Source organism: Artemia sp. Qi Xiang Cuo, chromosome 11 (genome assembly GCF_049724085.1).
Source record: "Artemia sp. Qi Xiang Cuo chromosome 11, ASM4972408v1, whole genome shotgun sequence".
Taxonomy (NCBI): Eukaryota; Metazoa; Arthropoda; class Branchiopoda; order Anostraca; family Artemiidae; genus Artemia; species Artemia sp. Qi Xiang Cuo.
In genome coordinates, this window is record NC_142804.1 from 23,398,624 (window position 1) to 23,416,553 (window position 17,930).

Here is a 17,930-nt window from a genome sequence, read left to right on the forward strand (position 1 = left end):
GAATTTAGGATGAGCTTGTACATTTCCTTCTCCACCATTGAATTTGCCCTAGAGCGTTTATCGAAAAAGGTGTCAATAAACTTTTTCAAGTATGGTCGCTGATTGAACTGCAGGACCCTGGGTATTTTGGTGATTTTAAAACCGTTGCTCACCATCCAGTGCAAAAGCACATGGTGAACAACGATATTCTCTTTAGGGTCCAAATCAGCAATCAGTTTCTGTTTAGAGGGAGTCCAGTGCATCCCCATATCCTCAACCAATGAACGATTGTAGGGGCTCAGAGAGTCCCTGCTCACCGGCAGATTGATAAAGGGAAAAACAAAATCTTTGACTGAGTCGTGAAGCGACAGCGGAATGTGACCATCAACTTCAAAGAACCATCCTTGTGGCCCATTGTCCTCGACGGTGGTAATGTCGGGGAACTCACAAGGATTCTCAAGCCATTGATAGTTCCCACAAGGCAAAGAGTGGTGGGACATTGCCGAGGGGTACAACGAGTTCATGTCCAAGAACACTGCATTTGAATTTGCACCGGTGCTTTGTCCGCTCGGATCGGTTGATAAGACGCGGTCCCCATGAAAAACATACCCTCCCCTCATTGAACGTTCTACAAAAAGGTACTGATCTACATCGGTGATTAGGCCTATTTCCTCCCTGCTAATTTTTAAAATTAAATCCATCACTAAATGGGGTGTAGAAAAATAATAGCCTATATCTAACCCGAACTCTGAATAGATCTGGTCTGTATTCTTACAGACTATATCCAGCAGAGTTAAAATGTCACTGGCCAAGTACAGTCTACAATAATCCCACCCATTTTTACAATTCCCCTTGGACCACACCTTCTTGGCAAACTCATACTCCTCGGCTGTGCATTCACTGTTGGTCAGTGAATTGTAAAAAGCTTCAATTGGAGGTAGTTTCTCCTCGCTTAATCGTGCGCCAGAACAGTAATAATCGTATGCATATATACCTTTGCAGGTCAACAGATCATACATTTCACTGTCTGGAAAGTGCTGTTTAAGCAAGGGAAAGCTATCAAAATTGTCGCTTTTTTGCACTTGAATCAATTGACTCAATGCCTTGGGGAAAAAACTAAAGGAATCTAAAAACCTGATTTTATTCCTACACGTATGCCCATTATCCACTACCTGCCATTTCAGTTCGAGAAGCAATAACTTCTCAGCTGATTTGGGAATAATGTTGTAGGTAAATGAACTATTTACCCATGGACAATCTACTCCCCCACCCTCCCTCTGCTTACATGCCAGTGCCGGTAAAATAAATTTTAAATCATACTTGGAATTATGTATAAAAACAGGGATAAAAAACTGCTGGCTAATATTTAAATTACACGATTGATGCGCACCCACTCGAAAATTACTCCCCCCCGAGTCGATTTCCTGCCCCCAAGGGTCCTGCTCTTTGAAGGGCTCCCGCCCCCCACGGGTTCCGTGAGTCCCCGGATCCCCCACTTCAAACACTCCCGTACACACCCCCCCGAGGTTTTGATTTTTAATCGCGAGACGATCCTCTGCAGACAACACCATTGGATAATGGGTATTTCTCAAACGAGAAATAGCGCCATTAGCCGTGCCAATCAGTTTAGTCAATGCCTTGACCATGCACACCCGCTCATCCAATGTTTCTACTGTTTCTAACAACCGCATGGTGTTAGAATTGTCTCTTTGGGCGTGGGCGTATGACACTGCAATAGCCTGATGTTCTTTGATTCGGTTTGGATATTTGGGGTCATTCACGTTCACCAGCTTAGCTTCACAATCCAAAGATATTTTGTTGCATTGGAGAAGGGTGTTCTGAAAATTTTTGAAGCGTAGAATGGCCCTATCCCCTGAAACCGTTTCCACTGTCTGGTAGACATGCTGTCTAAAATTCTTCATATGATCCAACAGTGTCATATCAGTCCGGAATCGAGAAAGACATGTCGTACAGTAGAAATGGAATCCCTGCAGCGTAACATCCCCCCGAAAGCGCTGACGGTCCGTGATAGGGCTAAAAAGAACGTGGGCATTATGGTGAATAGGTGGTGGGTATAACAACCAAACACCGTGTTTAACCAAATCAACGGAGGGACCCCTTACAGGGAATACCACCCCCTTCTTTTTTAAACGAACCCCATCTTCAAAGTAAGTTTCGAATTTTACCACAGTAGCGCAAATATTCAAGTGAACATTAGCCCTTTCAAAAATATCAATGGCTTGAATCGTCACTGGATATTTCTCCTTTAGACAAGAAAAATCTAAAGCTGGAAAACTGGCTCCCTCCTTCCCATGTATAGCCCAATTTTCTAAATTCTTCTTACTAGCGTCCCGAGCTAGAGGCTCGAATGCTGATATGAGGAAAGCATATCTGAAACACTTTTGACCTGTTTCAAAACAGATCCGCTGGACACCTTTACAACCCTCTAGATCTGGATTATATTTTAATTCTACTGCCCTTGGTCAACTCCCACCTCTTAAAATAAAATCGGTCTTAATTTTACATATATTTATGCTTAAATTTTCAACAAAAAGAACTAGAGACCAACAACTGTATTTGTTAAAGTTCTTGAGATGTGTTATAAATTTATCGACCCACTCCATGAAAGCCCCCTCAAAATTGGATAAATTTTAATAAAACAACCGTATCTTGGACTGTACAAAATGATAATACTCCTCGCTTTTTCCTTCATTCAAATAAAACACTTTTAGTACATCGGCGAACTTAATTGAACACCTACCTCCCCACCATTGAATCTGATTCTCCAGAAGTGCAAGAATTTTTTCTACATAGCTATGTACACTTTCTAATGGGTCAAAAACAAATTTTTCCCCCAGAAGTGTCTTAAAGGGGTTACCAAACGTTGCAGTGAAAACAACTATATTATTTAAAATTCTGTTGGACAGCTGAAAGTCTGGGAGAGTTGTATCCCCCTCTTGTATATTACCCCCTCCCCTAAGCTGTTCAATAATATGGCTATGGGACGCCGCTTCATTCGATTGAAGTGGGGAACTGTTCATGTAATCTGAGGGGGAAGGGCTTCCCCTCAATCCACCGACAAAATCATCCAAAAGCTGCATAGTATTTGGGCTTAGCAATGCTAAGTCTGAATCTGAATTATCTACATTACCCTGCTCAGCTGTGCTATAATCTACATTTAAAAAATCACCTAAAAAGTCGTCAATATTATCTGGAATCTGATGTAAATCATCCCATAGTGAATTGTTGGAGAACTCTACATGTGCCTCTTCTTCTCCTTCTCCAACTGACGAGCAGGGGGGAGATGGCGAGTATGGAACCAGGACAACCTGCAAATGAAAAAAATAACTTATTTTCAGAGTGTTCAAATCATCCCTACTGTTTTTAAAATTTGGATTATTATTGCTTAATAACATATGGTCAATACAACTGAAAGTTCCAACTTAACATATGATATAGAAGGCGACAATTTGATCGTTTATTTTCAAAGTGTTAAAAAAAAAAAATTTTTTCGGCGCTCCCCCCAGCGCCCCCCTACCCTTGTCCACCCGCGCGTCCTGGACCCTCCGGGGTACGGTTCAGAGCCCTGGGACCTCCCTGTGGCGCTTCTCGGGCCCCGCATCGCTTCTCGAGCCCGTGGCGCTTCCCTGACCCGTGGCGCATCCCCCCGGCGCTTCCCGAACCTTGCCCCCACCGCCCTCCCCGGACCCACCGGCGCAGTCCAGGCTCCGCGGCTCCCAGCCGTTTATCTACTTCTCTACAAAACTGTATTGTGAGATGGCATAATTCGTTTCGCCAACTTTCCGGACAGATTGTCGAGTTCACAAAAATAGTCTAGATTATTTTTAATCTCGGTTATTTTATTTTTCCAAGAGCATTATCTGGGAAACAATTCAATTAAATTCGAGAACCGTTAATTCTTATTCAGGAATGTCTCTCCATGCAAAATCATGACATGTTGATCTATACAATCGTTACGCAAATTAGAATTACGCCTTTATGTAAGAGATTGCAATGCTATAATCTCTGGCCAACACAAATTGATTGGGGGAAAAACATCTTTTAAAATCTATGAAATTTTAATTTTACAGTGTTGAAAAAAAAAGCGAAAAGCGAAAAGATGGAAGAAATGGGTATAAACTAATAAGCTTTTGAAAAACCGTGGTCTTTAATTTATAGCCTCCTCATAGAAAATTGTGTTTAAATAAAAAGGCAGTTTATAAAGCAAAGGCAGTTTTCTATGAGGAAATTATGTCCGGGATATAGTATCCCTTTTCGGCTTCACTCCGAGCCGATTCAGCAGACTGCTGAATGTATGCGATAACAGTGACCTGATTTAAAAGGGGGGGGGGCAATGTCCTTTAATATATCTGACATAATTTTACTGTGATGAACTAAAAGGTTTAATTCTAGGTCACTTAAAACTATATTATTCTAGCAAAAATAGCATTTTGTGATAAAAAGGTTCTCAAACAGTAAACTAGAAAATTAGCTAAAAATATTATTATGAGATAGCGGCGAAGAGATAGCAAAGATTAGAAAAGAGTGGTTTCTTTGCAAAAAATTACATTTAGATATGTAATATGGGGTTAATATCTCACAGAGATAAGTTTATATTGGGATTGAAAAGGACTAAAAATTGGAAGAAATAGAAAGGTGGGAAAAAATGCTTACATTTGCATATCCCGGCTGCACTTGGGCACCCGAAGGACCAGGTAGTGCATGCTGGAGGGCCACTTCCTGACCTTGCATAGGTGAGGCAGCTCTTGAAGGCCCATGCACTGTATGATGGAAGGTGGATGGGCCGGCGGCGTTACATTCTTGTACAGATGATTGCACTTGTTTTGGAGGCTTCGGCCAGCTACCATATTGCCGGACAGTAGCCTTCGCATGGCCCGCATTATTAACCCTCGCTTTCTTGGAAGTAGGGGGCACGCATTCTTCACAATTGGCCTTAAAAAGAAGAGAAAAAATTAGTATCTAAATAATTTCCCCTCTTTTTACAGAAAGAAAGTTAGTATCATCATCCATGTAATTTTGTCTAGAAAAGGCATTTATCACTAAGAAAGCACAACGTAAAAAAATTTCGTGAAATATACTAATTGCATCCTTTTTTGAATCTGAGAATTACGGCTCACTGAGCCCTTCAAAAGCCTGCCTATATAAATCGGCCTAATTTCTTATTTTTAGGCGTTTCTGTTCTTTTCTGGTTTTAATCTGCATTGTGCACGCCTTGTTTGATGCATTTAAAGTATTAATGGTATTTTTTATCTTTCAATATCCTTTTACGATAGCTGGTATTTATCACACACCCAGAAAAAACATCCCACGGAAAATAACCCCCACGGAAAATATCCCTGAGAAAAGACATGGGAAAATACCCCCTCCCTCCACCGAAAGATATGGTAAAAATGCTATTCAATTTACGCATAATAAAGCAATGTATCTTTTTCTTAAACTCACCCCCTTACTTTTCACGCGAAGAAACAGTATGTTTTCACCTTACAATGATGGCGATAGAATTGAGGCATGGCCCCCTCCCCCCCTTTCGCCAATGTCCTAAATATATTGTTAGATCTTAATTTGAAAATAACGAGATTTCACCGGTTCTCCAAAAAGAGATTGTATATGCCTGCGCTTAATTAGTGTTTTAATTTGACAGAAGAATAGTTCCTTTGACTTGACCGCGTTTGTAAGCCGGAAAGGGTGACTGCTAATTTTAACCACGCACTGGAGTCTTGTGTCAAAACCAGGTTCGGTTAATAACAACAGTGACGGAAGTCAATTGTCGCTTTTAGCTAGGATATAGACACTTAAAATTGCATAAATTTAACGAAAGAAAATTATTTCTTTTTGCTGAATTAAGGTCGTAAACAGAGGGGGAAGGAAGGATGGGGTTTACGTAAAGAAAAAAGAACGTATTTACACTTTTTATCGAGTATAAACATCATATAGGGACGTTTGTATAGGGGGGGGGGGGTCTACCCGAATATAGTAGAGGGTGACCACGGAAAACAGTTTTATTTTGAAAATAAAAAATGAAAACAGAACTTACATTGCTAATTGTGGCTGCCAAGGCTTCTAATTCATCAATAATTTCATGTGTTCTATCCATTGTGTCACAATACTTTCTGATAATTTAATCACATTGCATGCCCGTTATATACGAAATCTCAAGGGCGAATTGTTATGTAACGGGGAAATCATATGTAACCAGCCCTCTGATTGGCTGAGAAGGAGGATGTATCCGACTCGCTGATTGGCTGAGAAGGAAACACGTGATCTAACTGTTTCCGGGAAAGTCATAACATTTGGCTTGAACAACAACATCAAATACTATTTCTGGATCATCCATAAAACAGACATGAAAAATATCAAATAAATCGAACAACACACATAACCATCCATGAAACAGACATGAATTGCTGTTGACATCCATAAATGTGACAAAATTCCTGTTTTTTCATTCTCACTGAGAAAACCATAAAACAGACATGAATTGCTGTTGACATCCATAAATGTGACAATGTTCATGTTTTTCAAATTCTCACTGACAAAAACCATAAAACATCCATAATTTGATGTTGACATCCGAGAAAAACATCAAATAAATCGAACAACACATATAACCATCCATGAAAACAACCATAAATGTGACAAAATTCATGTTTTTTCAAGTGAGAAAATTCCTGTTTTTTCATTCTCACTGAGAAAACCATAAACCACGTGGTACTGTTCGGACTCAATAAGGCATCTCTACTATCATTCAGTGTATTTTTAGTTTTATAGAAGAAATTAATAAAGATTTTTTTATATCTTTAAGTTAAACATTAAATTATATGAAAAAAATGTCTATTAAGTCTAACAAAAAATAAGTAGTCCAGTAATATGAATTATTAACAATAATAACATTATTACCAGAGTAAAAACCAGAAATAAGAAAATAATTTTGAAATTTCTATGTCTTTTTTTTTAAATTTAGTAACTGGTTTTAGATTTCTTTGAAAAAAAATCTAATAGCTATAATTATTTATCTTAATTCTATGGAATATGGTGAAAAACAATGAAGAGACGCTTTTTGACATAGATCCATTAAAAATGTGTAAGAAGACATGCCTGCCATGAAACTGAAACTAAAGAAAAAAAAAAAAACAGATTTAGAGAAATTTGGAAACTGCCATGCAGTGTCCTTTCCCTTTGCCAGTGTTCACTTCAAGAGGTTAAAAAAAAGCCTGAAGCCCCTCTAAAATGGCTTCAGATCAAAATGAAAAGTATACGGATGGAGTTAGTATGGTCAAAAACCTAGAAAAAGGAAATCACAGCCCCCTTCCTTACACAACAAGGGAAACCACTTTTTTGCATGGGTAGCGCTAAAAATTCACGTTGCAGTGTGAAGGGAAGACTTTCGATGTGAAGGAACATAAACGTAAGACCCGTAAGATGAAACGTAACAACCTTAGGACTAAACGTAACGTAAAGTCTTACGTTTTCAATGTGAAGGAACCTTAACCCTAGAAAGGTAAGCTTCCCAAAAAGTTACGTAGATGGTAAGCTTTCGTAAAAATTACTACTTGCAGAAACATTGACTTTTAAAACTCATCACTTAAATATATTTTAAAAGTAAGTGGGAATTATCAAAAACAGATCTTCAGATAATGTTTTACACAGCACAAAAGGTTGCTTTCATTTCTTGGAGTCGCATGGTATGTATGGCTTCGCACGGTGTTCACCGCAGAACGGCTTTTTGCAGTGGTTGCAAAAATTGGTAGTCATTCGGCGAATGCGCGCTGGGCAGAGGCTGCAGGTCGTTCTTCTCCCTTCCACAGACGTTCCTGAATGTATTTCACCTGTCACCTCCATTGTTTGACTGATATCGAGTCTGATCAAGTGCTGCAAAGTGGGGGCTCCTAAGCGAGTGGTCGTTTCTGGCTGGGTCAACTCTTTGGATAGAAAATTTTTGAAATCCTTTTACGATAGTGATGTTCCACTAGATTTGGAGCTATTGAGGGAGCGTATGATATCGCTGTTGATACACACGTTATTGATAAACCAATAAAACATGCACATGGGCCACCTGTTCGTCTTCCGAGCCGCTGACATTGAACTACACATTTGGTCAAATGTGTCTACACCGCCTTTGGTGTTATTGTAGTACTCAATGATCTCAGGCTTCTTGCTTGGATACGTGATACTGGTACCCTCATGGTAAGTTGACAAAAGCAAGACCATTTTTGGTGGCTTAGCAAGATAGGACACTAGATCAAGTTCCCAATCAAAACAGAATATAGAGGTTCCTCGGATTATCCCTTGTCTTACAAGCAGCTCGTTTGGACGGTCATTCTCGTGTTCTTCTATTGCACCAACTGTAGCCAGTAAATATAGTTATTTCAGTAGTTCTGCTGCAAACAGAATCGATTAAAAACCAGTTGTCAGTCGTGACATTTCTATTTGTCAGTGTGAAAAATTTTTGCTGCTCATTTGTTAAATCAGAAAATAGCCAAATTCAGCATTTTCATGTGCTATTTCCTCAGGAAATTTGCTACGAAGCTTGTCAACAATGTTAAAAAACTGATCTAACCTCACTGTCCGAAGAAGCCTACTAATTACCAAGTTTTGGTCAAAAAATCCCTTTTCCTGAAATAGGAGAAAAAGTTACGTAGATGGTAAGCTTTCGTAAATTTTACTACTCACCCTTAATATCTCCCCAACCGGTTCAGATAATAAAACCTCGGTGACGGCACAAGAACTGGCTAGTCATAATATTAGCATATCGGGGAGGTCGGTTCGCGCAATGCATCCGTTTCCATGGCAACCGCGAAAAAGTGTTTTTGCGTCGTAAAATTTACGAAAGCTTACCCTTCTAGGGTTAAATCAGTACAGCTTCTTGAAGCACAATGGAAGCTAAATTTGGAAAAATTATTACATGATAGATACACATCTAACAAGCTGCCAAACCAGTTTAAATGAAATGAACACTATCTTGAAAATCTGGTTTAACAAAAGCGACTAGTTCGCAGATCAGCTGAGAAAGTAACACCTTGACATTTCTTTTTTAATTTTTTGCATATTTTTTTCTTCTTCTTAAAAAACAAGGTGTTATCATATATAGATGGAATGTCCGCAAATAATATATTATTTTTGCACTCTTTGCAATTTCATTTCGTAAATCAAAACATGTTGACAACTGTTTCTTTGCTCCTTTATAGATGCATCTTTGAGATTTATTGTACATGATTATGTTGAACATGGTTAGGTTGGTCCATATTTTATTACCCTGACAAAGATTCCACCCAGTTCAATCAAAGAGACACATTTAGTAATAGTGCTAGAAATATTTTTTTTGTTCTATAAAAAAATAAATATATATTCAGAACGGTAAAATTATTTTAATTAAATGGTAAGTCTACTTCATATAATACTTGACCAAAATACGACGAAAATTCGCTCGTGAATATTTTGTTTGTTGTTGTTTGAAAGCGTTGCCCTTCCTCCGACAGATTACCATGTACATGCCTGTTCTGATACAAGTATTGATTGAAACACCGACATTTGAAAAGAGGGTACATTTAGAGGCCTACATTCTTCTATATTCCTGGAGATTTCCAGGAGCTTGTATTGGAAGGAATCTATCCAATCCCCCAACTCCAAGGGCCAAAATAAAGGTATGTTCCAAACATGGGTGCCCACAAGGAGGGCAGGCAGGGAGGAGGGGGGGGCTCCAGCCCCCCCCCCTGTGGCTGAATGACGCTGTCATGTATTTTTGTTTCGAGATTTCTATTATACAGAATTGGAAAAGCCGATTAGATCAGATATGCCTCCCCCCCCCTCCAAAAAAAAAATTCAGCTTATGGGCACCCATGACTTCCCAAGCCTGCCCTTTTGTAATCTCATAAGGTAAAATGTCAGTAAAATATGTAGCATATTGTTAGCACAACAATACTGGAAAGTAAAATAAACAATTATTTATGTTGTTTTTCTGAGTATAATTAAGATATATTAATTAAAATTTATAAAACGAAACAAAGTTTACCTATAATTATATTGGTATATTAAAATACTATACAACTGTGCTTCGTTTCCACGTAGCATCCTTTTAATCTCTTCTTCTGTGATCTGATTTTACGACGTCTATGTGCATAGTTTATTTCAGTTTATATCATTATTCAAAGGGCACGTGACTTTTTTTGGTTTTTCTTAAAAAGTTCAATTTATGAAACCAAGTTTTCTTGAACTGTCCTATAAAAGGCTTATTTTTCTATTGTTCCTTAGTAATGCGAACGTTTATTTCTTAAGATATAAGGATGTGCACATACAAAATTAAAATCGTTCAGTATATTTTACTGGAAGCCATCATAATAGGAACATTAAGTCAATGGCTTTTATATAACGATATCATCCACGTGTTTAAAATGTGGTTTATGCAGACCAAAGATAAAAAAAAACATCTACGCGTCCACAGAAAATAAAAAAGGTGGGTTGATTACATAATTCAGTCGTGTGAAGTAATGCGCCCTTCGTTCGAAAACACTTTTATACATCGATTCAGTTAAGATGAAAATTGCCCTTCGAGCAACAATTAAATAAAAAAACAAAAGTCTTTTCAATTGAAAGTAAGGAGCAACATTAAAACTTAAAACGAACATAAACTATTCCTTACATGAAGGGGGGCCCTTCCTCAACCCTCCCTCTTTACGCTAAAGCCTTGAAGTTCTTCAAAATACTTCTCGTTCAAATTCAACGGCCCGTGTGTTCGAGCAATCTTTCTTAAAGACTTGTGATAACAATTCGAACTTTAGCGTAAAGAGCAAGGGTTTTAGGAAGGGGTAGCACCTCTAAAATGGTGAATAATTTCTGCTCATTTAAAGTTTTAATGCTACTCCTTACTTTTAGTTGAAAAAACTTGTTTTTTTTAATTTAATTTCTAACCGTTTTCTGAATCATGCCAGGAAATCCGGCCCCCCGGATAAAATTTCACCTGGAAAGTTATCCCCGACACTTTTCTTCCCACGAAATATCCTCCCTTTGGAAAGCACCCCCGCAAAAAATTACCCTCCGAAAGATTTTGTATATTTCCCAATAACAAATACTGTATGAGAACATAGTAAAAAAAAAAAAAAAAAGATTTAACACCAAACTTTTTGCTGAAATTTAAACCATTAAAAAAAATCCCATTTTTTCGTTGAAACTGTGATAAGTGTTTGAAGGTGAACGACACTTATCCTCCCTTTGGAAAGCACCCCCGCAAAAAATTACCCACCGAAAGATTTTGTATATTTCCCAATAACAAAAACTGTATGAGAACATAGTAAACAAAAAAAAAAAAAGATTTCACACCAAAATTTTTGCTGAAATTTAAAGCATAAAAAAAAAATCCAATTTTTTCGTTGAAACTGTGATAAGTGTTTGAAGTCCAACACATCGTTGAAATTACCAAGATTTATATACTTTTTGAGTAAAAAAAAAATATGTAATTCTCAACGCAAATATGTTTTATTAATCAAAATGTTTTGGATCTCAATAGTACTTTGAAATTTCTTGAATATCATATTAAATTTGACTATGATGCCATTTAAAGTGATATGTTCAACAGAAATTCAAACCAAATATTGGAATTATAAGCAGAAAAAAGCGGAAGATCATTGTCTTTGAGTTAAAAAAAGATAATATAAAAAAAGGAAATATAACGAATATACTTGTCTACAAAACGTGCAAAGATATTTATGTACAAACATTATTAGCTTATGATTAATAATTCGGAATAGGATTTTTTAAATCTCGTACTGCTCATGGAATAGTTACAGTGTATTAACAAAAGAGAAACAATCTTTTTGGGCCTTTTCTAGATAAACACAAGACGGGAAATAAGCATATTTAAGATCATACTTCACATGATCATTTGCATAGTATGATTGCTTAGTTTTCGCTGTGAAACCGACGCTTCCACAAACCATGATGATGAGTGGAAACGTCTATCTCTGAGCGGAGAAGGACCAATTCTGGCTTATGTTGGAACTTGGTTATTGAGCACCATTCTCCTGGCAGCTATTATAGCCAGTTGGGATAAGATGGATGTAGTCCAAGCGGTTTTGGAAGTGTTAATCCCTGTGGCGATATCTTTGATTGACATGGATATAACACATGGCTTAAATCCACTGTATGTTAATCAGGGTTGCCACCGTTAGTGATTCATCACCAAATTTGTTGATTTTACAGGTAATTCAGTAATCTTATAGAAATCCAACCCATTTATTTTAACAAATTGGGGATCCAATAAAGATCTGGAAATTAAACATGTTTGTTCTTCAACAATTGACAATTCAAATTTGTAAATCCAATATTTTTGTTTCTCAGCAAGTTGGAAATTCAATAATGATTAGAGAATTCCAATAAGACCTTAAATATTCAATTCCAACGATTTTCAGCGGTTAACATTCCAATTTTTTGTTGATAAATATAAAAATCAATTTTTGTTTAATCTCAAACAATTTTTCTATAATGAAAATGGGCAAATTGCGAAACATGGCTCAAAATTGTGATCGAATGTCTATGGCTGAAAAAGAGCCGTGGGAGAGGGGCTGGATGGCCTGAGGCCTTGCGCAAGATCTGGAAATTAAACATGTTTGTTCTTCAACAAATTGACAATTCAAATTTGTAAATCCAATATTTTTGTTTCTCAGCAAGTTGGAAATTCAATAATGATTAGAGAATTACAATAAGGCCTTAAATATTCAATTCCAACGATTTTCAGCTGTTGACATTCCAATTTTTTGTTGATAAATATAAAAATCAATTTTTGTTTGATCTCAAACAATTTTTCTATAATGAAAATGGGCAAATTGCGAAACATACAGCCATTTCTCCAGGAACTATGGGGAGTCATTTCATAACAAAGGCATAGTTATTGGACCTTCGAATTATGTTGATTCATGGCTCAAAATTGTGATCGAATGTCTATGGCTGAAAAAGAGCCGTGGGAGAGGGGCTGGTTAGCCTGAGGCCTTGCGCAAGATCTGGAAATTAAACATGTTTGTTCTTCAACAAATTGACAATTCAAATTTGTAAATCCAATAGTTTTGTTTCTCAGCAAGTTAAAAATGCAATAATGATTAGAGAATTACAATAAGACCTTAAATATTCAATTCCAACGATTTTCAGCTGTTGACATTCCATTTTTTTTTTTTGATAAATATAAAAATCAATTTTTGTTTAATCTCAAACAATTTTTCTATAATGAAAATGGGCAAATTGCGAAACATACAGCCATTTCTGCAAGAACTATGGGGAGTCATTTCATAACAAAGGCATAGTTATCGGAACTTCAAATTAAGTTGATTCATGGCTCAAAATTGTGATCGAATGTCTATGGCTGAAAAAGAGCCGTGGGAGAAGGGTTGGTTAGCCTGAGGCCTTGCGCAACTACTTTAAGCTAAAACTTTATATCCCTTAAGTCAATTTCTAGACTAAAGTGCCAAAGGGAAATTTTGGACCAACATAAATCGCCTTTTCAGTGTAAATACCCATAACTTATATTTGAAGATTCCTAGAATGGGACTAAATTTCGTACAGACCAACATAACATTTCTTTTTTATTTGAAATTTCCTATAGGAACTGACACAGCAATACCTGAGAGGTCCTTAGTGTGTGAAATTATTTTGGCTGTTCCCTTGATATGTCCATGTCGGGTCTTTGATCTTTATTTACTAACTAAATATAACACGACCTTGACAAATACTTAGGTATTAAATTTTTGTTTCTTTCACTTAGGTTAGGCAGAAGATGAACACACAAACTGATGTCGTGCCTTTTTATCTTCATTACAAATATACTAGTCAGTACCCTAACCAATTCCTTTTTTTCAGCCCCTAAAAGAACCTTAAAGTGAAAACATGTTCCTTATTTTTGCTTGTAGAAATAGGTTAAAATCTTAACATTCGATTCCAAACCCAATGCTACTTCACAGTCATATATTCCACATGTATGGCTTTATTACTATCGAATCCGATAAACTTTTTTATCAATTCCGCTAATTTATTGACTGATTTCCTAAGTTTCAGAGCGCAAAATTCTGCGGTAGAATTGCGATAGCAAACGGACAAAGTTGTCAAACAGTTCGTGGTAACGAACTGTAAGTAGGGAGCGACCCGGTTCAATAGTAACCGAAACTCTAAAAAACGGAATCTTGATACCAATAGATACATCAAAAGAATCGGATTTTTATATTGATTTGAAATATATAAGTTTCGTCAAGTTTAGTCTTACCCGTCAAAAGTTACGAGCCTGAGAAAATTTGTCTTATTTTCGAAGAAAGGGGAAACACCCCATAAAAGTGATAGAATCTTAATGAAAATCACACCATCAGATACAGCGTATTAGAAAAGCCTATTGTAGAGGTATCTGCAAAAATGTGGATTTTTGTTTTTTTTTTTGCCAGAAGAAAGATCACGGATGCGTGTATTTGTTTTTCTTTTTGTTTGTTTTTCCCAGGGGTGATCGTATCGATCCAGTGGTCCTAGAATATCTCAAGAGGGCTCATTCAAACTGAAATTCAAAGTTCTAGTGCCCTTTTTAAGTGACCAACAAATTGGATGGCAACTAGTCCCCCTCCCACGCTCATTTTTTCCCCAAAGCCACTCGATCAAAATTTTGAGATATCCATTTTGTTCAGCATAGTCGAAAAATCTAATAACTGTGTCTTTGAGGAAGACTTAATCCCCCACAGTCCCCGGGAAAAGGACTGTAAGTTATGAACTTCACCCAATATTTACATATGGTATTGGTTATTGGGAAGTATACCGACGTCTACAGGAGGGATATTTTCTGGTGGGGGGTGGGTCGGGGAGGGGATTACGTGGGAGGATCTTTCCATGGAGGATGTTTCATGAGGGAAGGGACATTTCTATGAAGGGGGCACCGGATTTCCCAGCATTATTTAAAAAACGATCAGAAATTAAATAAAAAAAATAAGTTTTTTTAACTGAAAGTAAGGAGCAACATTAAAACTTATAACGAACAGAAATTATTATGTATATGAAGGGGCTCGCCCCCCCCCCCGTCAATACCTCGCTCTTTACGCTAATTTTTTTTTAGTACTTTCAAATGAGCTATCTATTCTAATTAAACGGCCTTTGTGATTCAGGGGTCATTCTTAAAGAATTGGAACAACATTCGAACTTTAGCGTAAAGAGCGAGGTATTGATATACGTAATAATTTTTGTTCGTTTTAAGTTTTTATGTTCCTCCTTACTTTCAGTTGAAAAAACTTGTCTCTTTTATTTAATTAACAAAAAAACGCCTAGTAAAATGGCAGAATATTACAAGATCTAAAAGTGCGAAGTTTGTTCGATCAACTTAGCATTGTATTTAGAATTCAACGGTATGGTTTTATCTAAATTGGACCAGCCAAAAAATAAGGGAATATGTGCACTTTTACGGGTCCCTTTAAGTGCTCAAAATGGAATTTGCTACGCTAGCATCAAATGGTATGTTCATCTTTTATCTAGCGAAATAATCGAAAAAACTAAAAATTTACCCATACTTGAAAGACCACACATAAAACATATTACTGACAGCCTTACTATTAATTTACGGATTTTGTCCGGAAATACAGTCGTCGATCTTTAAGGTCTAAAAGAAACAAATTATTTCCCTTTGCAGTGCAGAAAATTCAACCTCAAGCTGGAACGATACTAGGCGGAACTTCCTTCGTGCGAAACGATTTTTTTTTTTTTTCTGCGAATCTGGACAAATTCAGAGTCGTTGGCGGAAACAAAATCTTTAGGCACTTATATTTAAGAGGAACGTACTTAAAACGGTTCTAAATAAAGCCAAGGTTATAAATAAAAGGTAATATAATTAGCCTAAATAACTGCGTAATCAACACCAGCCTTAATATTTTAGGAACAACAACAGAAAATTTAAATTATTCAATGAATAATTTATGTGCGCGGAGATAAAAGATTTCAGTTGTCTGAACACCCGCGATGATTCAGTTGTTAATCCTACATTTTAAATGCAAAATGATTTCGGCGATTTTACCACGATCTTTTTATCACTTCAGTAAAAACAAAAACTATTTTTAACTCTAACCTGATCAACTCAACTAAATATTAAAATATTTACATATATCTTCGCTTCATACAAGTAAAGAACATACGGGTAGCTGAATTTAAACATAAAGCTAAAGAAGAACCGAATTCATTCAAACGATTTTAATTCTTTACTGGCTTTCAAATTACAAATTTTTTACACATAATATTTATTTCATACTGCCAAATTTCTATGGAATTCTCGGAGCACAAACATGTACAGTACATCCTTAACTGAATGGTTACGAGACGTTTTAAGTAAAGCGGAAATCAACTTTAATTTTGTTTTAGTGGCGGGATTAAGCTTACCTCTTGCGTATTGTTAACCATCCTTGACAGTTCGACAATTTCTGATCATACTTCTCATCATTTTTGAAATCACGGGCACAAAAGTTTAAACCCATGTGATAGGAGGGAGGGGGATTTGAGAGGAATCCAACAAGCCATTAACATCCAACGAGAGCTACGGCGACACTGGCTCTCCCCCTAAGAACGGTAAAGAACCCCCCAATCACAGGAAGACACCGTTAAAAACACAGTAGACTTCAACAATAAAAATCTGGGACATCTGCGAGATTCAAGATAACTATGTCGGCATGCATATAGAATTACGCGCCAAGGGTGGGTATCCCCCCGGAACATTCCTATTTTCCCACGATTTTCAAATAATACACCTTTTACTTACGGTCAGGGTTGCCAACCCTAGTGTTTAATCAATATTCCTAGTGATTTTTAAATTGTCAAAAACAAAACAAAAATCACTAAATTGAAACATAAATCACTGGATTCTTGAATAAAATCACTAAATCAACCCAAAAAATCACTAAATACTAGTGATTTTTCCTCGCCGGGTGGTAAACACTGCTTACGGTTTTGAGGACTCATCTAGCGTTTAGTAGAAAAATTGTTAATAAGTTTATAATCTTTTATTTTCACTTCGTCCCGCAATCCTGTTTTTTTATTCGCCCTGGTAACGCTATTCTGCGAAGCTAATAATTTTTAAATTCCTCTCCGACTCGTAAACAAGGCACCAAAGATCCAATTTTCTCTAATTTCTATCAATTTGCCTAAGATTCTTGGCTAATTGGATTTAATTATGCAAAAAGCATCAAACAAGCCACGGAATTGGAAGTAAAAACTTACTCATATGATCATTTTTCAGACATTCAGCTTCCATACCTTCACTAAGCTTAATTTCCCACAAAGAATCTGGGGCACTATTATCCATTTTTTTTTTCTCGCTTTAAATTTCATTGTAAAACATTCACAACTTTGGCAGCCAATTTATTGCAAAAATCTTTGTGATGTATGTAATGTAGGCATACCTGTACAAAAAAGGGACTGGGGATGAGGATCACCTTAACAGATCCTACAGGCTGGACCATTAATGGAGAGAGGGGCTTGAGCGAACTACATTTTAGCAAAGCATTTTCCACTTTTCCCAGGAAACGTCCTTCCAATAAATCTCAGGGAAGCCCCCTCCCCCTGGATGTACAAATAAGCCCCCCTCCCCCAAATTTTGTTTAGAGGAGCCTCCTTTCTCCTTCCGAGAAAATCGTGGCCGGGGCAGTTTTTCGCCCTCTCCCTCTACAAATCCTCGATATCCCATCCTCTAATGGTTGATCTGTTTTTGTCCATGCCAATAGGCTTCTTTCTTTTAGTCAAACAGTTCGTGGTAACAAACTGTAAGTAAGGAGCGACCCGGGTCAATGGTAACCGAAACTCTAGAAAACGGATAATAGATACAACAGATATATCAAAACAATTAGATTTCAATGCTGATTTCAAATATATAATTTTCAGCAAGTTTAGTGCTATCCATCGAAAGTTACGCGCCTGAGAAAATTTGAGTGATTTTCAAAAAA

General features: G+C 37.0%; 1 protein-coding gene and 1 non-coding gene across 4 annotated transcripts in view; one reads left to right on the forward strand and one right to left on the reverse strand.

The window, feature by feature from the left end:
* Positions 1-17,930, reverse strand: part of LOC148946777 (uncharacterized) — a 196,655-nt gene that overhangs the window by 74,796 nt on the left and 103,929 nt on the right. The gene's annotated exons all lie outside the window — the stretch shown is intronic.
* Positions 11,853-12,064, forward strand: LOC148946778 (small nucleolar RNA U3). The gene has a single exon (XR_016142487.1). It is a non-coding gene; the product is annotated as a small nucleolar RNA U3 (small nucleolar RNA).